At 35.0% G+C, this 25,580-nt stretch overlaps 1 protein-coding gene across 2 annotated transcripts in view; it reads right to left on the bottom strand.

Annotated features, from left to right (window-relative positions):
- The window catches only part of LOC144249227 (E3 ubiquitin-protein ligase TTC3-like), an 88,090-nt gene that overhangs the window by 20,963 nt on the left and 41,547 nt on the right, over window positions 1-25,580 (bottom strand). The gene's annotated exons all lie outside the window — the stretch shown is intronic.

Genomic DNA, 25,580 nt, shown 5'->3' with positions numbered 1-25,580 from the left:
TTTAAAACCCAGGCTTTTTGTAAAGTTCATGTTCTTTCCATTGTGCTGCAGTGTTTCATGGAACAAAAAGAAAGCTGAAGCTAGGCAAGTAAAAATGACATTTTTGTCAAAGAAAATGTCTGAACATGATACAATGCAACACTTTGTTTCATGACTCCTAAGTACGCTTTAGAATAATGTCCAAACTTAACAACTTTTAAAGGATTTTGTACAACATCATGATTAAGTCAATGATTCAAAATTTTGAGTCACGCACTTTCATTAAAAAGTGATGGCAGCCTGGCTTGGTGGCACAGGCCTGTAATCCCAGTGGCTCCAAAGGTTGAGGCAGGAGGACCACAAGGTCAAAACCAGTCTCAGTAATTTAGTGAGGCCCTAAGCAACTGAGCAAGACCTTGTCTCAAAATACAAAATAAGTGCTGGGGATGTGGCTCCAGTGGTTAAGTGTCCCTGGGTTCAATCCCTGATTTAAAAATACTAATAATAAAAACCAGAAGTGATGACAGCTATAATACATAGGTACTTATTTTTTGCATACTCTGTCAGAAGTATATAGATTGAGGATTAAAGATACTTGAAATAAGTGAACAATATTTGGAGGCATTTATACTTAAAGAATGTTGCTGATTTATCTTGTCTCTCTTGAAAGATTCCACTTCTTCTACTCACAGTTTAAATTGTTTCTATGTTCAACACAATCTGCAGAACATTTTTATTAATCAACATTTACTGTCTTCATCGTTCATGTAGTCTTTTGTCCTGTTGGTTGATCTCTGTCATGTGGTTCCTTCTACTATTTACTAATAGATTAGGAAGGGAAGGGGGGATGCTTTACTGCTCAGTTTTATTATTAAATATATTTTTATGGTTCCATGCAAAATTGAGATAATGCAGGTGATTGAAACTGATGGCTAAAATGAGGCTTTGTAGTTTTCCTGTGGATTCACCAGTTCATCATTTTAATGGCATTAATAAAGAAAATTGAAATCCATATAAATATGAGCTTTATAAATACATTGCATTTAAAAACTTTCAGAGCTATTAGGAATTGTATACAGCTCTCAACCCATGGACATGTATTTAACCATAAAGAGCAAGTTTATCGTTTCAAAATATTAAGAGAAATATAAATTTTTTCAGGATTAAGAGATACACTGCTGTTGATCTCAGCAAAGTAAATTGAATATTAAGTTATCTCAGTATGTGAACATATAATCATAATTGTCACAATTTAAGCACCTCTTCTGGGCTTTTCTCTCATAGTATCCAAACAAACATGGTTCTGCCTGTGCTGCTGTGGGGGAGAAGGAAGGAGCCCTGAGTCTGTGCACTCTGTGTCCCTAAGTCACAGCTGCCTGTTATCCACTTACCCTCTCCTCTCTTCATGGGGTGGAAATATATCAGCCTTATTTCTTTTACCAACTTCCTACTAATTGGCACCAGTCTTTGATAATTCAGTTAAAATAATACTAATGAACTATCTGAAGCCTTATTCCCTATTAGCAGCTACAAATAGTGAAATGTTTCAGCACGGTTTTAAAATTGAATGAATCAAGCAAAACATACATAAATAAAGCGTACTTATATGTTTGTATTTTATCTCAAGATGGCAAATGTATGAACAATCTTAGTTATATAAAGCTCTGAAGTGAAAAAGTAACTGAGTCAGGAGTTAAAAGCCACGATATGGATCACAAGTAAAAATAGTTTATAACCTCTTCTCACAAAAGAACATCATTGTAAAATCAGCGACTGTCAGAATATTCTCCATGATATTAAAAGGTATTAAAAATGTTTGTTAAGAACCTTAAACTTGATTTTTGATTTGCTTCAGTTATTCTTAGGAGAGAGAGATATTTATATCAAGTCTTCTTAAAATAATTCAATATTGCTCTCTCACTATTTGTGATTACACACACATACACACAAAACACACACACATATACACCCACACATACATTTTTTAAGGAAAGTTAATTACAAACCCAATAGGGTTTTAAAGTTTTAAAATCTTGTTTTATAACTTAAGTGTTCTTCTTAAATCTGTAGATTTAAGGCAATTCCTATTAAGGTTCTGGTGATATTCCTCAAAGAGATAAAAAAAGCAGTCATGAAATTCATTTGGAAAAATAAGAGGCTCAGAATAGCCAAAGAAATCCTCAGCAAGAAAAGTGAAGCAGGAGGCATCACAATAGCAGAACTTAAGTTACACTGCAAAGCCATAGTAACAAAAATGGCATGGCATTGGTACCAAATCAGATATGAAGATCAATGGTACAGAATAGAAGACACAGAGACAAACCCACATAAATACAGTTATCTCATACTAGACAAAGGCACCCAAAACATGCACTGGAGAAAAGATGGCCTCTTCAACAAAAAGTGCTGAGAAAACTGGAAATCCATGTGGAACAAAATTGAAATTATACCTCTATCTCTCAGGCTGCAGAAAACTCAACTCAAAGTGACCTAGGCATTGGACCATTGTGCCTACTAGAAGAAAAGTAGTAGACCTTGTGTCTACTAGAAGAAAAAGTAGGCCTAACTCATGCCAGTTTAGGAACTGAATTCCTCAATAAGATTCCTAAAATGCAATAAGTAAAATCAAGAATCAATAAACTGGATGGTATCAAACTGTAAAACTTCTTCATGGCAAACAAAACAATAACATGAACAGAGAGACTAGAAAATTGGAAAAAAAAAATCTTTGCCACACTAACCTCAGATACAGCATTAATCTCCAGAATATACAAAGAACTCATAAAACTTAACATTAAAAAAATCAAATAACCCAATCAATAAGCAGGCAAAAAAATTGGACAGACAGTTCACAGAAGAAGAAATATGATTGGTCAACAAGTGTATGGAAAAATGTTCAATATCACTAGCAGTTAGAGACATGCCAATTAAAATGACAACTGAGATTTCATCTCACTCCAGTCAGAATGGCAATTATTAAGAATACAAGTAACAGTAAATATTAGTGAGGATGTGGGAGGAAATGCATGCTCATATATTACTGGTAAGATTGCAAATTGGTGCAACCATTCTTTAATGCAGTATGAAGATTCCTCAGAAAAATAGGCATGGAACCACCATTGGACCCAGTTATCCTACATTTTATCATATGCCCAAAGGACTTTAAATCTGCATAGTGAAGTGATGCAGCCACATCAATGTTCATAGCAGCTCAATTAACAATATCTAAGTTAAGGAATCAACCTAGATGCTCTTCAACAAATGAGTGGATCAATAAAATATGGTACAGGCCAGGCTCATTGGCTCACACCTGTAATTCCAGCGCCTGAAGAGGCTGAGTCAGGACGATTGCAAGTTCAAAGCCAGCCTCAGCAATTTAACCAGGCCCTAAGTAACTCAGTGAGACCCTGTCTCTAAATAAAATACAAAAAAGGCTGGGTATGTGGCTCAGTGGTTAAGCACCCCTGGATTCACCCCCCAGACCAAAACAGAAAATGTGGTACATAGATATTACTCAGTCGTAAAGAATACTATGTCATTTGCAGGTAAATGAATGGAACCGGAGACTATCATGCTAAGTGAAATAAGACAATCCCCAAAAAACAAAAGCCAAATGTTTGTTCTCATATGCACATGTTGACTCACAATAGGTGGTGAAAGGGGGAGGAATGGAGGTTCACCAGATTGGACAGGGGCGAATTGGGGAAGGAACAAGGGATGAAAATGGGAGAGACAGTAGAATCAATCCGTAGAAGGAATCGGACATCACTTTTCTATGTTCATAGATGACCAGTGTAACTCTGCCTTAAGTACAACCACAAGAATGGGAAGTTATACTCTAGGTATGCATGATGTGCCAAAATACATTCTACTGTCAAGTGTAACTAAAAACAATAAATAAATACAAACAACAACAACAACAACAAAAGTAAGTGCTCTGGAAAAATCATCAAGAGAGATGGTGGGGCTTTTCTCCACCAAATTGTTGTTATGTGAAGCCCAGTGTTCCCTCCCGTTCCCTACTCTAAGCCTGTTTCCTTTCTTTTCTTTTCTTTTCTCTTTTTTTTGGGGGTCACTTCCAAAATGAGGCTTTCTAAAAGTGACTGCTTTTAAATTTTTTGACAAACAGATATTAACGTGTGGGCAATTTCTCTGAAGACAATTCTGGACTTGGTCAAACCACTTGGTGATCCAGCTGAATTGATGCTCAGAGAATATATCCATGTGGAGAATGGTGGATGGTGTTTAAAATGCTACAAACATCAATAAGTAAATCATTAACGAGAACTTGATGAAAACAATGAGTGTAATGCCATTGACTAAAGACAAAATTCTTAAATTAAATACAGATATTCAGAGTAACCTACTGTCCTGAATGTGTAATCTAATTTTCTGGGTGAAGAAAAATGTGACATAATGCAGTTTTGAGGTCTTGAAAACACTGTAGCATCTGTATTTTCCATGAAGTGCAAAGAGTATCCATTAAAATTGGTAGTTTTTACAATGGGAAAAAAGTGATTAGCTCTTATGTGACCTTTTTCCTAATTCACACATTTGAACATTGGAAGGGATAAAATAAGCAAATTCATTGTTGGTTATACTGTTTTAGCTGACAAAATGGAATTTTGCCCTGAATCTTGGTCTCTATGTCTTGGTTCACAGAGTCTTGTCAGTAACTCACCACTACTTGTCCACATTGCCTGATGTTCACTTTGCAGAATCTTAACTTTCACTATTCTTCTTTACACATAAAATAAGGGTAAAATTGAATGAGAAGCAGAGATCTAAACCAGTGGAAACAAAGTGGAAGATTTTTTTTTAGAAAGAATAATTAAAATGCTGTACCAAATCAATTGAGTAACGTAAAGATAATAGCATGTTGCCACTATCATTTGTTACTCTAATTGTTCCACATTTATGGAGCTCTGCCCTGGGTAGTTTTAATAGCAGCTGTTAACCATTGTCATTTATCAGCCACCTTATTACAGTTCAAAATGGAATTGTAACTGAAACACTTGAACAAGTTAAAATTGACAATAAACCCACAGTCCAATAGGATTTGCTTAATGAACTTGATGCCATAAAAATTTAATCATTGTCAAGCAGTTAGAGGATATATTGCCCCAAAGTTTTAAATTTTATAATTAACACATAACACTTAAAAGGGGTAAGTTTGAGTGAGAAGGCAAGAAGCAAGTCAAAGTAAGCACAGTATTATTGTTAATATCGGGGAAATAAGGATTTTCTTTTCTCTCAGCTCCTTGACTCTTCTCTTTTTTTTTCTTTGGTTAAATGAATATATTTGCTGCCTGTGGAGATTCCATATGAGTGGCAGGAAAAAAAATTAATCCTTAATATATTATTAACTCTGACAATATCTCTTTATAAATACTAATGCATTACCTTGAAATTATTAGATAATTTATTTCATATATTTTACTATATGCCACAATTATCTTTATTAATATCTATGGTCTTATGTTTCCCTGTTGGTAAACAGAAGTAGCTATGTATTAGAATATTGTGAGAATTAAAATAGATAGTAAGCATGTAATAAATGTCAATTATTATTACTTAATATTTCAGGTTTTGGTATATCTACTGTAATGTATCAGTGTAATGTATCAGGAACTTAAAATATAAACTTTTGGACTAAGAGTTCTGATTATATTCTTGAAGCACTTTGAACTCTTAATAATAAAAAAAATACTTTACCAGAAGATGGTACATAATATGTCACTCTATAATTTACAAAAATAAGTTATGAAAGTTGAGTCTCTGCAAAGATATGTGCATCCCTATATCCAACCCCAAGTCTGATAGCCTATACTCACAGCTGGCTCAACAGTGCACTTCCCACATCAGTGAGCTTGAACTTTCTATACACATCGGATTTTATCTGGATTTCTATTAATATGTATGTAAACAAACACTTTTGTAATTTATTTGTAAACAATTACATTGATGACTTTCATGCTTAAGTATACATTTCATGAAACTTCCACATCAATACAGCATTTATAGTTAAAGTGTCATATGTATGTGTGTGTTGATAGATGTTGCGTAGTTTGCTTGAGTACTGTTAGACATCAAGTTTGTTTCGTTTTTGGATGCTGTCAATTAGCATATTAAATTCACATTTTTGACCACAATGCAAACATTCCCATAGGCTCCACTTGGAGAAGTGAGCAAGTTGGGTCCAGAATCATTCGTTTTAATTTTGAGCAATAGTCACAGTCTCTTGAGTCACTAGCCGTTTACAGTCCCACAGTATATCAGTGCCCACAGTATTATCAACGTATTTTGATAGGTGATAATCAACAGAATTTGCTTCTAGTTTATGCTTTAATTTGTGTTTCCCTTATGCTTTTTAAGGACACTTTATATTTGATTCCTATAGGAATGAGATGATTCTTGTGAGAAGCATTGAAGGTAATTAAGAAAGGTCTCCTTTCCTGTTATTTCTCTCAGTTTGTTATGGCCACCTCATTTTTAGATACTTTCCCCCAACTATCTGATACTTTTGATAGCTGCCTAACCTTTGAAGTTCACTGCTCCTTAGTATTGTTTCTATTTGTGTTAAGCTTCTGCTAGTGACTGTGGGATGGAAATGATGCTATGGCAGATGAAGTGTATTGTCCCTGGTTACTTGGTGTTAGCAACTTTTTAATTCTACTAAAAGTTTTTATTTGTAGACATGCTTTAAATTTTCCTGAATTATTTGTTAGTAGATAACCTCATTTTACTTTCAGCTTTTTTCTGTTGTTCTCAATTTTGTAACAGTTATGACATAAAAAAAAAACAAATTTTATTTGCTGCTCCTATACTATGCACAACTTATTTTTTAGAAATAAATAAATTTTGAGCAATATGCTTCTTCATTTTTAATGCTATTTTTATCCCTTTTGTACTTTTAGGCTTCATGTTTTCTTTGGTTTATTTTGAGTTGCTGCCTGTACATTTCAGCCCACACTTTCTCAGAAATATTGTGGTTGACTTTGTTGAGGTTACTTTGCTGTTTGTCAATGATGCGATGATCTTAGTCCTTTGAGCTCAGACTGGGGGATGCATTATGTTGAGTTTTATTGCCAGTTTAGGCAATTAGTAGCCGTAAGGCCCCTTGGGATTTGACTTTCTGACAGCCAAGGAGTTCTGTGCTAGGATGAGCTCATGGTGGTAGTCAGAAGGTGTGTGCCTCAGAATGTCTTTGCCAACAGTTTTCTCAGGAGTTTGTACAGTCTGACAGAGAACATCTGCTTCTGGCTTACGGAGTCCACGTGGTCACAGATGGGCTTTGTTCATCCTTCCCCTGTCTCTTGCTGTCACATCTAAAATGAGTTGGAATATCCACCTTTTGGGAGTGTATGTCCTCCACTGGAATAACCCCAGAACATGACAGCTCTGTAAGTGCTGAGCCCCGCTATCCACTGGTTTGTGCTTGTTATGCTCATGTTCATGTGTCTGGAAGACCTGTGATTTACATAAAGCAGGTTACAAATGGATTCAGCTTCCCTTTCCCAAGACTCACCTTTTCCTCTACCCCTTGCTCTCCCAATATCAGCTACTTGAATAACTTGGCCTGAATCTCTTTTAAGTGATTCCACAACACAGTGAGGTGTACGCACATGGTATCCTGATCAACTCTTTCAATCCTGTTCTATTTGTGATACACTCAAGGAATGTACACATGTACACACGCAGCAAGGCCAGAAACCCTGTAATCAGGTAACAATGAAGGGCAATAGATCAAGATGATGAATAACTCTTACATTTTATATGCACAACAAAAGAAAGAAAACTAAAGCATGAGTCAAGATTTTCTGCAAGCAGATGTTAATAGGTGATAGGTAGACAGAGACAGCAGATAAATAGATTCGGGTATTGATGGCAAATAGGTGTGAAGCATTTGTGACATGATGTAAATGTTCTAAAATTCTCTAAATTGACCAAACCCAGTTAAAGTGTACTTTCCAAAAGGTGACTTTATGGTATGCATTATTCTTCTTAAGTAACTTTGTTTTCTAAGGATTACTCAAAATCTTGCAATAAATATTATTAAAATGATAAATATAGTCATTCAGTGACATTTATTAAATGCGTATTTCATGAAAAACACTGTACTAATAGTTTTAAACTTGAACACGAGTAAAAGTGATTCTGAACTAAAAGCATTAGGTGAAAGAGTTCACTGATGTGCCTATCAAAAGTGAGCTTCATTGGTACTATTATTTTTTTAATCAAGCATTTCCACTAATCTCTTTCCATCTTTCTGGTGAAATACCCCATTTTCATCCTACAAGCCGTCTACCTTTTCCAGAGTACCATTAGCATTTTCACCGTAGCTATTTCAAATTTCTTGGCTGATGGTTCTAGAATCTGGGTCACCACTGAGTCAGGGCCCATTGATTATTTTGTCTATGGACAGTAGATTTTCCTTTTTCTGTTTTCCTCCTTGCTTTTGTGTCTGTCTCAGAAGTTTGGACTGAAATTCAGAAAGTACGTCTATTTCTGTCAGGAAATGGATGTCTTTTCTCTCTGCTAGGTCTGTGAAGGGGGTAATTTGAGTCATGAGTTGAATTGCCTACAAATATTGTTGGTATGATAATTCTTCCAATGGATTATTGTCCTCAAAGGCTTCTAGCATGACAGACGTTGTCCCTAGTGTGAGGTTTGCTCACCACATGATTTTTCTAGTTGTCTCCTCCAGAATCTGCTATGAGCCTTTCCTTTGTGCCCACAGCCCAGAGAGGCTGCCCTCACCCCTTCCCGTACCCTCTCAGCAGTACTTGGCAATCACGGTTGTTGTTTCGCAGTGTTGTCTAGTATTTATGGCTGTCATTGTCATGACTTGGTCTTAGGCTGAGGGAGGTCCTCAGCTTGGAGGAAGGACTTTTTAAGTAATCCTGACCCTTCACCAGTGGAGAATCATCTCTACTGGCATTTTCTTAATATGGCACATTTCTACTGACCCCTGGATAGAGATTTCCCTCCTTATTCTCTTCTTTGTGGGGTAATGTGGTTTATTTCTTTTTTTTCCTGAAAATTAACTTTCAATCCATAGCCAGGAAGAATGCAAGTGGGACGTCTTGTGTTTTCAGTGCTAGTTGCCCACTCTTTTCTTCACCACTGGGGTTCGTCCCTGAGGTAACTTTCTCCTCTCCCTCTCCAGTCTGTTGTTGTGAGCTCTCACAAAGCTACAACTTTCTTATATTTGATAAAGGGGCTAAAAGCATGCAATGGAGGAAGGATAGCATCTTCAACGAATGGTGTTGGGAAAACTGGAAATCCATATGCAACAAAATGAAACTAAATCCCCTCCTCTCGCCATGCACAAAAGTTAACTCAAAATGGATCAAGGAGCTTGATATCAAATCAGAGACACAGCGTCTGATAGAAGAAAAAGTTGGCTCCAATCTACATACTGTGGGGTCGGGCTCCAAATTCCTTAATAGGACGCCCATAGCACAAGAGTTAATAACAAGAATCAACAAATGGGACTTACTTAAACTAAAAAGTTTTTTCTCAGCAAGAGAAACAATAAGAGAGGTAAATAGGGAGCCTACATCCTGGGAACAAATCTTTACTCCTCACACTTCAGATAGAGCCCTAATATCCAGAGTATACAAGGAACTCAAAAAATTAGACAAAAAGACAACAAATAACCCAATCAACAAATGGGCCAAGGACCTGAACAGACACTTCTCAGAGGAGGACATACAATCAATCAACAAGTACATGAAAAAATGCTCACCATCTCTAGAAGTCAGAGAAATGCAAATCAAAACCACCCTAAGATACCATCTCACTCCAGTAAGATTGGCAGCCATTATGAAGTCAAACAACAACAAGTGCTGGCGAGGATGTGGGGAAAAGGGTACTCTTGTACATCACTGGTGGGACTGCAAATTGTTGCGGCCAATTTGGAAAGCAGTATGGAGATTCCTGGGAAAGCTGAGAATGGAACCACCATTTGACCCAGCTATTGCCTTTCTCGGACTATTCCCTGAAGACCTTAAAAGAGCATACTACAGGGATACTGCCACATTGATGTTCATAGCAGCACAATTCACAATAGCTAGACTGTGAAACCAACCTAGATACCCTTCAATAGATGAATGGATTAAAAAATGTGGCATTTATACACCATGGAGTATTACGCAGCACTAAAAAATGACAAAATCATGGAATTTGCAGGGAAATGGATGGCACTAGAGCAGATTATGCTAAGTGAAGCTAGCCAATCCCTAAAAAATAAATGCCAAATGTCTTCTTTGATATAATGAGAGCAACTAAGAACAGAGCAGGGAGGAAAAGCAGGAGGAAAAGATTAACATTAAACAGAGACATGAGGTGGTAGGGAAAGGGAAAGAAAAGGGATATTGCATGGAAATGGAAGGAGACCCTCATTGTTATACAAAATTACATATAAGAGGTTGTGAGGGGAAAGGGAAAATAAACAAGGAGAGAAATGAATTACAGTAGATGGGGTAGAGAGAGAAGATGGGAGGGGAGGGGAGGGGGGATAGTTGAGGATAGGAAAGGTAGCATAATACAACAGTCACTAATATGGCATTATGTAAAAATGTGGATGTTTAACTGATGTGATTCTGCAATCTGTATTTGGGGTAATAATGGGAGTTCATAACATCACTTGAATCTAATGTATGAAATATGATATGTCAAGAGCTTTGTAATGTTTTGAACAACCAATAAAAAAAAGAAAGTCTGTGGGGAAGACGGAGAAGAGCATATGAATAGATGTAAACTCTAGCTTTGTCTGTATCTCCTTGAGCGTCTATACTCTCAGGGTCACATTCACTCAGATTTTTTTTTCAATCTGCTAAAAATAAATAAATACATAAAATAAAGGGTGAGTTATTCTTGGTGATTTATGTGGTAGCCTCTCTTCTTCCCATGTTTATCCTCATGTGAATCATTATTGATGATCCATCTCTCCTTAGAATTTTTTTTCTTTAATATCAAGCAGTTTGGATGCCCTGATGTCTCAACTCAGTGGAATTACAAAAATAAAAAAGTGAAAAATTAAATGAGAGTCAACAGTACAATCTGGATAAGAATGGAGTCTCCAAAATTGCATTGCACTGTTGGACACGACATGTGCTATTCTCTAGTAGTTCTTAATTCTCTGAATATAAAAACAAAGCTTAGACTCTAGCATTCCTTAAAATTATAGTGAGTGCTGTGGTTTTGTTGGATTGGTATTTTAGAATAAGAGTAAAAAAGAGAAAAAATTCTGTGAGTGGAAATTAAGTATCACGAAAGTGTGCTTTCTAGGAAAAAAAAGACAATATAGAAGCTGCTTAGAGAATAGAAGAGAAATAGAAATCTCAAAATTTTAGACAAAATTAAAGATTAAAATATAAATGAATATGTAGAGAATAGACAAAAACCTAATGGACAGAAATTGTATATAGAGTTTTAGATGAATGCAAGTTATTTTAGATAAGTAAGTTTGGTGTGTTTTATGAATGGGGATGTTGATTTGAGTATAAATCATCAGCTCAATTCGATTAAGGGAAATGTTTTCAAGTTTAAGGAATTCCAGGTATTTTTACGGTGTATTAGAGAGAATGGTCTACCTAGATAATCATTTCTAAATTCAGTGGGATGCAGGAATGGCTGAAAACTATGAACCAATAGCACAAGGAATAGAGACAGACAACAGAAGCCTTAATGTGAAAGGATGCTATGGAAGGACACATCTGAATCAACAGCACGGTACCATTCCTATCCTTGATCTTATTTATATACATCATGCTTGGGGTCATTATATAATTTTGCCAAGCTGGTATGGGAGAAGTAAAATTTTAAGGGAAGAATTAGATTTGGATAGGTTTTCTGAAACTTTGGAATCAAAAGTGGCCTCTAATTCAGGATAGGTTACAGAAACACTGCAAAGTTCTCTGCATTTTCCTCCAACCAACACGGAAAACAAAGTAAATGAAGGAAATAAAAAATAAGCAGTACTACCAAAAGAAGTTCAATCATCAAAAAATTATAAAGATAAAAAAAAATTAAAAATTCTAATATGTATAAAATTTCAAATTCAATACCCAATACTGCAAAATATTAATAATAATAATGATATAAAAGAAAATTTAATATATAATAAAATATATAATAATTATAATTAATATTATATAATAAAATTTAATAAATATAAAGAAAATTTAACTTAAATTTAGTTAACTTTAATTGAGGATGGATAATATGAGACAGCAGAATTCCGAGAGATAACTAGTGGGCATAAAGAATGCATCTTCCTATATAGGTTCATAGAATATAACAAAATTCAAAGTTTGAATTTGGAATGGTATATATTTTAATTAAATAAAAGATCAATTGTTTGATAATAAATTGCCTGACAACGGGGGTGTTTTAGAACTTCCTTGCAGTTTCTTTTTTTTTCTTCTCTTATTTTCTTTCTCCCCCACCCCTTCTTGTTTTTGTACCATGGATTGAACCTGGAGGTGTTTAAACACTGAGCCACATCCCCAGTCCTATTTTTAATGATTTATTTGGAGACAGGGTTTTGCTAATTTGCTTAGGGCCTTGCTAAGTTACTGAGCTGGTTTTGAACTAGTGAACCTCCTGCCTGAGCCTCCCAAATCTTTTTCGATTTAGACAGTAGTAGTAGATGGGATGACGGGCCTGCCCCCTCATGCCTGGCAATCTTGTGGTTTCTCAGTGGAGTTTGGCCAGGCACTTGTTACTGTCAGCATATGGAAAGAAATACAAGATTTGAATTCATGGTTGAAATTTTCAAATAAAATTAAGTGTTAAATTCTTCCTGACCACATGACCAAAGAAGAGTCTATTTGTCTCTAATTCCAGTAAATAACATTGCATTTTATATATCTTCTTATATTGTGAAAGTGTATTGAGGATAGAGTCTTACATTCAAAGACCAACAATTTTTTACTAAGGTAAGTGCCTGTCATTTTAACACATTGGAAGCACAATGGAATTTTCTGTGGTATTTTCTTGCAGTGTAGTGTGAGGATAAACTTTGGTCATTGGCACATTCATCACAAACAGGACAGAGGGTAATTGCTCTCAGTTCCAACTCATTAGTCATCAGTTCTCACTAATCAAATTTAAAAAATATATTTTGCTTATTATCATCGAACTTTACCTTTTATTTACTATGATGAAATATTTATGTAATTACATTTTGATCTCACATGTCACTCATAATTTTCTGAAGCATAATCTATTCTTTTCTTGAATAATTCAATACATTGAAAATTAATCTACCCGATTCAACTAGATACTGAAATTCAGCATATTCTTTGCCCTTGAGCCTTTTAAATTATGCTCATGACTAACAGCCACTGTTCCTGAACAAGTGAGTATGCCCTCCCACTGACTTCCGTCTTATCAACTCAACCATTACTATTTAGAATAATGGTGGTTAATAAAGTGTAGTCTGAGCAAATGCTGAAATTCTAATGAGTAAATTTACTGACAGTTTATGTAAACATGAATATTAAATGAAGTATTCCAGAGTATTATAATCAATATGTTAAATCTTCCTTATAAGATGGACGTATTGCTGATGAAGAACAGAAATACGATACACTTGGGTTTAACACACACATACTCATTAGGTTTTACTATCAAGTTACTTGCTAGTCAAGGTAATTTTGCCAAAGTAACTCACTCCACCTTGGGCAAATAGGGTTAGGTGTAAATAGTTCCTGCATTATATTTGGATATTTTCCTATGTTTTTATGGGATTAGAACTATTTAAAGGGTTGCTTCTATTAAGCTAAGCGTATCTAAAACTAATGCAATCACTTAATATGGTGAATACATAAATGTATAACGTAACTTATTTAAATATAAATGATTAACTGCATAGAAATTCTTTAAAATTTTAGGTGGAAATTGGTAGGTCATTTTCACATTTTACCTTCTTGCATAGGAGTAAAAAAAAAATCTAAAATTTATTAGAAGGATTCTAAGATAGTTTATAAATCCAAGTCAGAGCAGAGAAAACAGAGTAGGAGCCCTCTCACCCCTATGTAGCAAAGTTAAGTGTCCCCACCCCTTTCTCCCCCTTTCTCTGTCTCTCTGTCTCTGTCTGTCTCTCTCTTTGTCCTTCTCCTCTTTCCTGCACCCAACCCACCCTGACCTCTGGCCCTCAGTTCACTGCTTTGTGTGTGTTGTTGTGGCTCGGTGCTCTCGGTAATTCACCACTGGTGAACTCTCCAGTGTGAGGGGAGATGTTGGTCTCCCCAGAGGAAGGCCCATCATTGCCGAGGCTTGCTTGGGGAGGGAGTCTTTGTTGATGCGCTCTGTGTTGCTCCTGGTGACAGATGCTGGGCTGTACATTGGAAGAACTGCCCAAGGGCCTCTGGGGGGAAGCTCTGTCAGCACTAAACCTTTTTGCCACATTCTTCTGCTCTGTCTCCCCATCCCTCTTTCTTTCTTTCTTTCTTTCTTTCTCTCTCTCTTTCTTTCTTTTTCTTTCCTTTCATGACAAACATGCATAGTCTTCATATTTAATTAGTTCACCTCTCTTCCATGTAGGCAAACTGTTGCAAAATAGCCATAAAAATATTGTGCTGAGGAAAACAAACAAAATCCAAACAAAACAAGGAAAAACCAGTGGCGTGGACCCATCTCTGTTTAAATCCTCTGAAAAGGATTATTATACATATTTTATACACACTGAAGTACTTTAGTCAAATTGCCTAAATATATATATTTTTATTTTTTTAATTGTAGATGGACACAAAATCTTTACTCATTTATTTATTTTTATGTGGTGCTGAGGATTGAAACTAGTGCCTCATACGTATGAGGCAAGAGCTCTACCACTGAGCTACAGCCCCAGCCCAAATTGCCTAAATATTAATATAAAAGGTTATTTAAAAAAAAATTTCAGAGGAGACACACACACACACACACACACACACACACACACACACGAGTTTGGCTGCTCTCAGCCTTGGATCTCACTGCTCTGTCTTTGCTTCCCCTCTCCCATATCTCTTTCCTCTGCTTGAACTCTTCTTGATTCTATTAATTTGACTAATATCTACACATTCTTCTAGAATGAGCTTCTGTATCATTTCTTCTGGGGCCTTTTTACTTTACGTGATATTAAACCACAGTACTCATGTCATGTAGCACAGTTGCAAATGCTTGTTGAACTGTTTGCATTCTCACACCCACTTTAAGTTGCTCAAGGATAGAGGACCTTCTCTTCACTCTACTTGTAGTTCATAAAGCATTACAAGGTTTGCAGTGAATTCAGAGTGTGAATGCTGGGTCACCTCTTGTTTCCTCTCCATTTAATATGCTTTGCTGTTTTCAGCAAACAGACATTCCCTTGATCTGTGTATTTGGTCTGCAGGAAGCAGGTTTCAAATTCAAACTAGTGACTCAACAGGGCCTTCCCATTGGCAGGCTAAGCAGTGATCTGCCAGAGCACTCTCCAAAGAAACCTCCCTCCAATCTCCAAGAGTGGACCAATTTTGTAAATTTTAAGTATTTGAGAGTCCCACTGATGGTACAGGAGTTTTTTTTTTTTTTTTCCTTTCCCCTTGTAAAGTCCGTATACCATGGGTACAGAGGTTGTGTTCCATACTTACTGATTTGTTTGCCATGTATCATACTGGCACCTGAATTAAATTAAAAAAAAAAAAACAGGTAAAGTCACAGTCCACATGCTGTGGCAGAATTTCAAGGACTGGAATTTTTGTTAATTCCACCCGTCTCAGAAAATCACAGCTTTGCCCATGGGTTCATATATTTTAAATAATTTCCTTTAATAACACCTTATAATTTTCTAAATATAGGCTTATTATCCAACATTTGTAACTTCTTTGCCTCTCAGTTTGTATTTTCATGGTCTATCCATAACTGACTTTAAAAAAAAAAATCTTTTGTTGTATTGCCTTGTGTTTCTGTGAAAAACTTTTTTATAGCTTTTTACCTCTTTCTCTCTTTAAATCTTTCTCTGTCATACTGATTTATGGCTTTTATAGATGGCATATAGCAGGATTTCATTTTAACCAAATCTTAATTTTCCTGTGTTTGAGCTCTGTTAAGAGAAAAATTGCACTAGACACATTAAATATGAGGAGGACCCTGTACAAGATGGGGAGGAGGGGTTAAGACTCCTAAGAGATGGAACTCCTTCAAAGGCAGGAGAATTTCTCACTGCCTAGTGAGCAATGGCAAAGTGTGGGGAGATGTCAGTGTGGTTTGTCAGTGATTAGACCCTGGGTGTTTGCCAGTGGGTGCTTGGGGGAGTTGGGCTTCTCCCTCCCAAGTCTGGGAGATGAGTCCTTATCGTTCTGATGACTACATTTGAAAGGGATGGCTCCCAGCACTATGAGAAAGACATCTGGGTTGTAGAAGATTTATAGCCGAAAGTCACAGAGAAAGAATTACAATTTCAAGTTTTCTAAAAAGAATGCTCTAAGAAAAAGGAGATCAGGGTCAATGTCAGAAAAAAATTCTGTCTGAATGTTAGTCAAGCCAAAGTGAATGCCAACACCATCTTGGTCAGTGTAGTGAAATTTAGGTCTACTTTTTCCATTATTTCTGCATTTATTATACACCTTGGCTTAATAAAAATATATAATAACAAGTAATCTTCATGAGTTCTGAAGTTTTATGCTCTTTCTTTCCACTAATGTTTTTATTCCATCCTATTATCTTATTCACGTGTATTTCTCCACAATTATTCTATATATATATATATATATATATATATATATATATATATATATATATTAAGTTTTCAATGGACTTTTATTTTATTTATTTTTATATGTGCTGCTCAGAATCGATCTCAGGGCCTCACACATGGCTAGGCAAGTGCTCTATCATTGAATTACAACCCAAGCCCTGTTCTACAAATATTTCATAACAAATGACCAACTATTTCCTCCACCGATTTACTATTTTTCTCACAATTGTAGTTTATTTTCACTTATATCCACCACTTCAATGGTATGATAAGTCTGGAATAGTATCTTTCCCTCCCTCTCATTTCTCTTAGTCCCTCCCCACAATCAGAATTCCAGGATTCCTAAAGATGGTGGAAGGAGCCAGGCCCATTCCCTCTCCACAGAAAGGAGGTGGCCAAGGAAAAGCAGACTTGAGAGGTGGGTGACACAATAAATGCTCTTAGACTTGATTTACACACTCTGAGACCTGGAGAGACTGACAGACAGGTTACAGAAGTAGACAACAGACCCGAGTGCCTCCCCTGAGTCCCAAGCTGGGGATAAGAAGGGGGACTGGCAACAGAGAGAGAGAGATGGGGGAGCAGACCTCCTCTTCAGCCCACTCACTTCAAACTGCCAGAAAATCAGATAAAATTGAAAGCGCAGAGTTAACAGGAGGCTCCTTAAAGCAGTACAAACAGCTTAAAGCCAAACCGTGAAAAGAAAGCTGAGCCAGGGCCGGCAGCCATCTTGTGGAAACCTCAGGCCTGGACACTACCTGAGGTTTCTGCTGTGAAGCCCAACAGTTCTAATAGCCCAAAGGTGATCCTCAACAAGAGTCCCAAAAACAGGCATCAGGCACAGGCCCTAATGCTGATGTTCAGATGCACAGAAATGGCCAAGTATTTCTGGGAGAATCTTCTCACAACATTACTTGTTTTTTTTCCCCCATATTTGCTATTAATATATAGGTTGGAATTTGCAGAAAAACAACATTATTAATTATTACTATTTAACAATAATTCGCAATAACCTTGCAGGAAAATTTAACCTACCATGTTCTTTATTTTAATTATTTTGTTTCTGTAGATTTTCATGTTTATTTCCATGTTTATTTCATGCTTGGCTGAAAGACTACTATTCCGTGACTGAGGTATTCAAATTCTCAGGCTGGGCATGGTTGCCCGAGCTTGTTGTAATCCCAGAGGCTTGGGAGGCTGAGGCAGGAGGATTGAGAGTTCTAAACCAGCCTCAGCAAACGCAGGGCGCTAAGCAACTGAGTGAGACCCTGTCTCTAAATAAAATATAAAGTAGTGCTGGGGATGTGGCTCAGTGATCCAGGACCCCTGAGTTCAAGTGCTGGTGCAAAAAAAAAAATCAAATTCATTTGTCTCTTAATTTATTTTAATGTCTGTTTTGTCTGTGTAGAATTCTTATACATGTTGCAGATTATTATTCCCCAATATCTGCCTTTTTTCATATTCTTTTGACAAGAATTCAAAAACTGACTTGAATTTTTAAAAACAAAACTAGCCTAACCCTTTTTTCATTATGCACTAGTACAATTCATCATGTGTAGTAATTTAAACAATACTGATTTTTCATATTTTAGATGTATTTTTATGTTGCCTTCCAGTAATAGGAATTTAATTTTTTTTATCTCCACTTTTCAAAACTTCTTCCTGACAATGATGCTTCAGGTACTGCCAAAACAATGCCATCTAGAATCATCATACCTTTGTGCTTTTGATATTTTTGTAATCAAGCAAAATATTTACTCTACATTTCTATGAATAGATATTAACAAATTGAGAATTATTTTTCTAGTGCCAGTCTGCTAATTATTATTGTAAAATATTTCCATTTTGTTAATTTTTACCTGTTAATATGTTCATAGTATAATTTTGCTGAATCAATGAAAGGACTTGAATGCTTTTTCCACATTGAACAGCCCTGGATGCATGCAGTGAGCTCACCTTTATTGTGATGTAAAGTTACACAGTTCACATTGCTAATCTTTGGTAAAGATCATGGTGTCTATTTTCATGACGACATTGACCTGTGATTTTTATCCTCCTAATGTTAGTGTCAAAATTTGTTATCAAGATTTTGCTGGTATTGCAAAGCAATCTGCAGTGTCAATTCTTTTTGTACACGTGGCAGATTTCCTGTATGTTCAAGGTCATTTACTCCATAAATATCTGGCAAAATTTATTGTTCAAGTTCTCTCTGTAGGGTGTATGTGTTAGTCACATTTTCATCTGATATTTTGTAATGTATGCCTCTTTGCCTCTTCCTTCTGTTCTTTATTTAGTATTTTCAGGAATTCATTAGTTATATTGCTCTACTCAAAGTGCTAACTTTAGGCTTCCTTCTTTTTATTGTATCTTTGTTTATATCAATAATTTCTGCCCATATTTTACCCTTCTGATTTCTCTACCAACTACCATTTTACTTCTAGCTCCTAGAAAATTTTAGGACATTATAATAGATATAATATAATAATAAATGTAATATAATAACATAATATAAAAGTATTCCTCCAAGCATAATTGTAGCTGTAGCACGTTTCCATTTACTGCATTTTTATTGTGAATCAACTGAAATGCATTTTTAAAATTTCAAATGTGCCTTTGTATTATTGCATTGGTTGCTTAATTGCCACACATTTTATTTTATTTTATTTTATTTTTTTGCTTTAAATTGATTCTTAAACTAATTAAACTAATTCCATGACAGGCAGATAAATACTCCGATTTCACCACCAGAAAATGTGCTGACTTCCTTTAGGTTCTAATATAAGATCAATTTTTATAAATATTCTGTCTGAACATAGAGAAGTAATTGTGTATTCTCAACTTGTTAAGGCTCAATGCTCAGTTTATTTATCTGTTTAAGGTTCAGTTTATTTACTTTGTTAATTGTGTTGGTCAAACATTTTGCAATGTAATGATTATTGCTGTTTTTGTTTTACCCATTTAGTGAGAGACTCATTATAAGCAAGAATGTTCTTTTGTATTTAGGTCCTTATATTATGTGAGGTCCTACCATCAGGTGCACCCACAGAGAATTGTATCTCTTAGATGAATTGAACATTTTATTATTAAAACATTCTTTCTAATTTATTTATTTATTTTTTAAAAATAATAGTCAAAAGTTGTTGATAGTGAAACTATCCCAACTTCTGTTTGTTTTTTTTTTGTTGTTGTTTGTTTGTTTTTGGCAACAGATGGTAAATCCAGGATTTAACCACTGAGCCACATTCACAGCCCTTTTTATTTTTATTTTGAGGAAGGGTCTCATTGGTTAGGGTCTCACAAAATTGCTGAGGCCAACTTTGAACTCATGATCCTCCTGCCTCAGCCTCTGGAGCTGCTGGGATTATAGGCATGCACCACACTATGCCCAGCCCAACTCCCCTTTGATTGATGTTTTCTCTCCTTTTGCTTTCAATATTTTGAATTCTTCATTTTCACATTTTTGTGTGTAAGTATAGAGTTGAGATTTTACAGTAAGTATACAGTTGGGATTTTCCCCTAAGCCAATCTGACATGTTTATCTTTTAATTGAATTGCTGGTACAACTTAGTGCTCATCACATACTGGTCTTAACACCCAGCTGTTTTACATCTCTTAATCTTTCTTGTGATGATTTTCATTATTTATTTACTTTTCACATCTACATTGTTTTCTCATTACTTATACCTTGTTCTACTTTTCTTCAACGATAAAGATGACAATTACAACCTGCAACCTTGATTAATTTAAAAGTCTTGAGCAATTTTATGACTTACTTTTATAGATTTGGGCTTGGAAGCTGTATTACAAGAGCATCTTGCCACTGATTCACTTGCTATTGTAGTTGAATATTTTAATATTACATATTTAAAATCTCACAAGACATTATTATTGTTAACTATTATTATTATTTTACTAAGTCTATAGGTACTATAGTTTTTAATTTTATTTTATAGTATTTTCTAAAACATTTTTAAAATTTAAATTGAATCTGCTTCTAAATTAATATTAAAAAAACTCGTTTTTTGCATCCTTTAACTTCTATCTAAATTCATTTGCTTTTGTTTCACATAACACTTTTAATTTTTCTTGCATTGCAGATTTTCTGGTGATAAATTCTCTCAAGTATTATTTGGCTTAAAATATATTCATTTCACTGAGATTTCAGTACCAATTTCTTCACCACTGGCCTTATGGATAATGGGGAAATTTATTCCACAAAAGGATCTAATTTTAGCAAATTCCATTGAAACTGTAGCCAGTTTCAATGTGTCAGGTCCACTGTGAGGGCATCAACTGTAGGCAAATTCAAGTGTTGGTCTAACCTCCTTGTCAAGCCAGTGGTGCTTCAACAACCATGAAAGTTGATGTGAATCATGCATTTTTATGATGTCATAGAGTTGCAACCACGGAAAACTAAGTCTCTGAGGACCCAGGGAGGGACTGTGCTTAGCCCCAGATGTGAAAACCTAGCTACTAGAAAGAGTCTAGGTTGTATCCTACCGTGTTCCTGTTGAAGCTTGCCCAGGACGGCCACTGCCTTCCTCATCATGCCATGCATAACACCAGCCGAGAACTGAGATGGTGCTGCTGGGATCTGAGGTCTCCTCTCAAGGAGACCTGTGTTCCCTCTCATGGAGACCTGTGTCCCCTCTGTGTGATAGCACCCAGTAGGCCATTCTCTGCACTCTTTCCTGGTGAGCTTGCTCTGGCTGGTTTCCTGCATGTACTGATGTCCTGCTTGGTCACCTCCTTTTCATGATCACATTCACCTACATTAGTGAGGAATATTTTTTTTCTATCAAATTCTTAAACAATAGTCATTTTCTTTTTGTTCTTTAAAGATACTGTTTCATTATTCCTTAATATCCATTGTTTCAATTGAGATATAAACTCAAACAGATGGCTGTTCTGTTAATGGTTCTAACTATTGTATTTATGAGTTTCTTTTGTTATGTTTTGCTGTTTCTGCAATTTTTTTTCAGATATACTACTTGAATTTTTCCTCCTGTTGTTTGTAAGTTTTGCTTTAAATCTCTAGTTTGACATTCTTCATCCCTTTTGGAAAATTATTTGCCACTTGTTCTTCAGGTATGATGATGAATTGCTTGTATCCTTGCTGTGTATTTTACATAATCTTTTAGCCCTCAGATGAAGCAATTGTATTCCTAACTATAGGTTTTTGTTACTGCAGAGTGCCTTGCTGGTCCCCGTTGACTGGTTTTGTTCTTCTTGTCCCCAGGTATGGAAGATTTTCTTAACTTTTTTTTACCATCAGCTGTTTTGTGTTTTGTTTTGTTTTACTTCCTACTTGTAAACTAGATCCAGAAGCTGGGTTCTCTATTTATTTGTTTGTTTTTCAGCATTTTAGTTTGTTTTGAGTTCCAATTCATTAGCATTACAAAACAAAGAACACACCCTTTGGGCCCTAACAATTCATAATGTATGCTGACACTGCTCATTCCATGGCCACCCACTTGTATGCTTTTCAATCGAGTTCCCCAGGTGCAGGATCACCACTCCCACAAAAGTACAGCATCAGGTCTGTGATGTCTTAAGTGATTTCAGTTCTTCACTCATAGTGGACTATGGAATTGTTCAGTCTTTTGGAATATCCCAAAGTAGTACACAAGATTGGTGGCAGTTTTTCCTTTCTAGATTTTTTAATTGTATTTTATGTATTTTTCTAGATGGCCTTGGATTTCAAGACTTTTACAAAAATAGGCCCAGGAGTATGATGTCTCCCATTAGCCTTTCCTCTTACAAATCTTAAGACTCCAGTAATGGAAATTTCTTCCATTATTTATTTAATTATTAAATGGCCTCCATCTGTTCTTGGTCCTCCTCCTGGAATTTCTATCATTTGCATGTTAGGGCTTCCAGAGACATCCTTTGACTCTCTTATCTTTTCCCAATGGCTTCTTTCTGACATTTTTCTTCCATTTTTCCTTCCAAGTCACTGACCCAAGTCTCATCGTTCAACTTATGCCTCATTTATTTGCAACCTCACAATTGGGTTAATTTTCTGATTTTGATTAGCCAGGAAATAAGTTGGAAATGCAGTGAACTCTGAGCAGTAACAGAAGGGTGTTGCTGGCTCTATGACTAAAAGCATTGATATTTATTTATTTATTCAAACAAATCTTTGCTTGCCGCTCCTCTTAAATGTTTGTTTCTTGAAAAATAATTTAATTATTAATGAGACAGATAGCTTATTGGAAAGATATTTTGGTGCACAGCCTCACACTGCCACATTTTTTTTCCCATGCAGCTTTCTCATAAAATTAGAGGCATACCGCAAAAACAGCAAAGCACACCAAAAAGAAAACAGGAAATTCTTCTTAAGCCAATATATCATTAACTCAGCACTGCCTAAGAATATTGAAGTGTCCTGGAATATTTTAAATAAGATTGTAAAGTCATATAAATTAAATTTTAAAGCTACAACTTTATACCATCTCAAACAAATCATTAGACAAAAATATCCAAGTTGATCAGCAAATATATCAGATAATTGAAAGGGAAGGCATAAATATTCAGACAAGTATAGAAAATATCAAATACTTTCTGAAATCATGCTACAATTTCATATCTTCTGCCTGCATAATAATTGAAAAAAAATTTTTTTGAAAGTTGCCTAATGATGATTCCTGATATTCTCACTATGCAAACCAAACCTCCCAAGGATACCAATAGCAGCAGATATCGGGTCTCTTATCTAAAATGGCCTAGTATGGAGAGATAACTTAGAACCATTCCTCCATATATTTTGTCATTTCTAGATTATATATTATATCTATTATGAAAATTCTATGCTAAAAGTTGTTAATTGCCCTGATTTGGAGAATAACAACATGAAAAATATGTGTACATGTTCAGTTCAGACCCAACATCTTTTTCTAATATTTTCTATCTGCTATTGGTTGAATCCATGGATGTGGAACCTAAAGTTATATAAAGGGCAGCTTGCATATTAATTAGAACTATATCAGATGACCTAACCTTTTAGCATTTTTGAGTAAGAAATAATGACATGTATAAAAATATGATGTTTCCAAAAATGTTATTGTAATTTTAGAAATTAAAAATATATATTTGTATGTGAAATTATATTTATATCCATGGTTACTTTTACATGAAAATTAAAGAATACATTACAATATACTGATGAAGATGATGATGTAGGTTTTGGGGAGGAAGGGACAGATTTGTGTTGAAAGGGAAGGTGTAAATATTCATACAAGTATAGAAAATATCAAATAGTCTGCTTGCATAAGTACATTTATATATAATTTCTTTGGATAACAAAGATTGTGATAATAATTACTATTTTCATTGTTGTTTTAATGATACTTTAACATCTAAGTCTTCAAATATAAGAAAATGGGAAAATATGATTTTTCATAAAAGCTTTAATGTGATTGGTTGAACTACATGATAGGAATTTTAGAAATACATGAAGAAGATTTGAAAACATAGTTTAAAAACATTGTAATAATGTATATCAAGTGACATTACTTTTAGTATTGTATTACTTCTATCAAAAATTAAGACTTAATATAATTTTACCTATCATAAAATTAATACCACTTTTAATTTCTCTATGTATGTTCTAGTAATTAATTCCTTATTCTTTTACTTAGTTTTTATGAGATTTTTCTATGTTTGAATTTGTACTAGTTTCCATTTGTATCACAAGTTAGGATTTTATTTCTTTTATGTCTCTCCAGCCAACTGAATCTTATCCTTGATTTTATCTCATGAGAATAGAGAACATTTTTACTTTAATCCTTCTGCATGTAATTTAGTTTCCCCTATCCATTTTCATTCTTATATATCTTATTGGCAGAAACTTTTTCACCAGATACCCAGGTATTAACTTTCTCTTTCATTCTCTTTGCTAATTTTCATCCCTCTTTCTTCTGAAATTGAGATAGTTTTTCTAAGAACATCTCCCATCTTTAGGTCTTCAATAAAATTGCACTATCCCCCAGTCTAAATCATGTAGAGGAAAAAAAATCAGCATTATTTCCTCCTCTTTATTCACCTTCATTTCCTCTTCTTCTTATGGTCTGATAGATTATATATTTTCTCAAGGAATTTTAAGGATTTGGGAGATGTAAATGTTTGGTTTAGTTGGTTTGAAGGAGGAGGTTTTTTCAGAATTTGTGCTGTAAGATAATGGCTTTGATCTCGTAGCACTACTCAGATGCCCTTGATCTCCAGCAAAACAATAAAAGTTATCCATTAGAAATTGGAAAGAGTAAATTTTAAAGTTCTTTCTAAAGAAATAGTTCCTAAGGATTCTATGTATAACTGGCTAATCACACATACACACACACGTCTTTTGACATAGTAAAATTAAAAGAGAAGAGTTTTTGGCAAATAATATTATTCTTACAATTTATATGTACTTTAGTGTATGATAACAGGATATAATTGCAAAGATAGAAACAAATGTTATTCATGCCATACCCTATTGTATATATTGCTCCAAATATCAATTATTAAACTGTTATGAGTTTTCATTCTGCTCTTACTTTCATTTTATATAGCTGTTGATATAAATAGTATGTAAATGGAAAAGAAAATGATAGATGAAAAAGAAATAAGCAGTAAGAACACCCACCTCTACATTTTGCAAGAATGAGAATGATGCTTTGAGCAGTTTTCTTTAATGATTCAATACCTGGAATTATACAATCAGGTCAATCATTGATCAATGAATATTTGGTATAAATTTATTCATATTATTGTTTAAAAAATCTACATTTTCAAAGTACTGACATTCTAACAGTAACATGAAATTTCCTCTTTCTTGCTATACAAATGTATAAAAGCCAGACTTATGAATAAGAGCTATGTGATTTCAAGT

The sequence above is a fragment of the Urocitellus parryii genome, chromosome 11, assembly GCF_045843805.1.
Source record: "Urocitellus parryii isolate mUroPar1 chromosome 11, mUroPar1.hap1, whole genome shotgun sequence".
Classification (NCBI taxonomy): Eukaryota; Metazoa; Chordata; class Mammalia; order Rodentia; family Sciuridae; genus Urocitellus; species Urocitellus parryii.
Note: the sequence above shows the minus strand (reverse complement) of the source record. Positions and strands in the feature narration are given on the sequence as shown.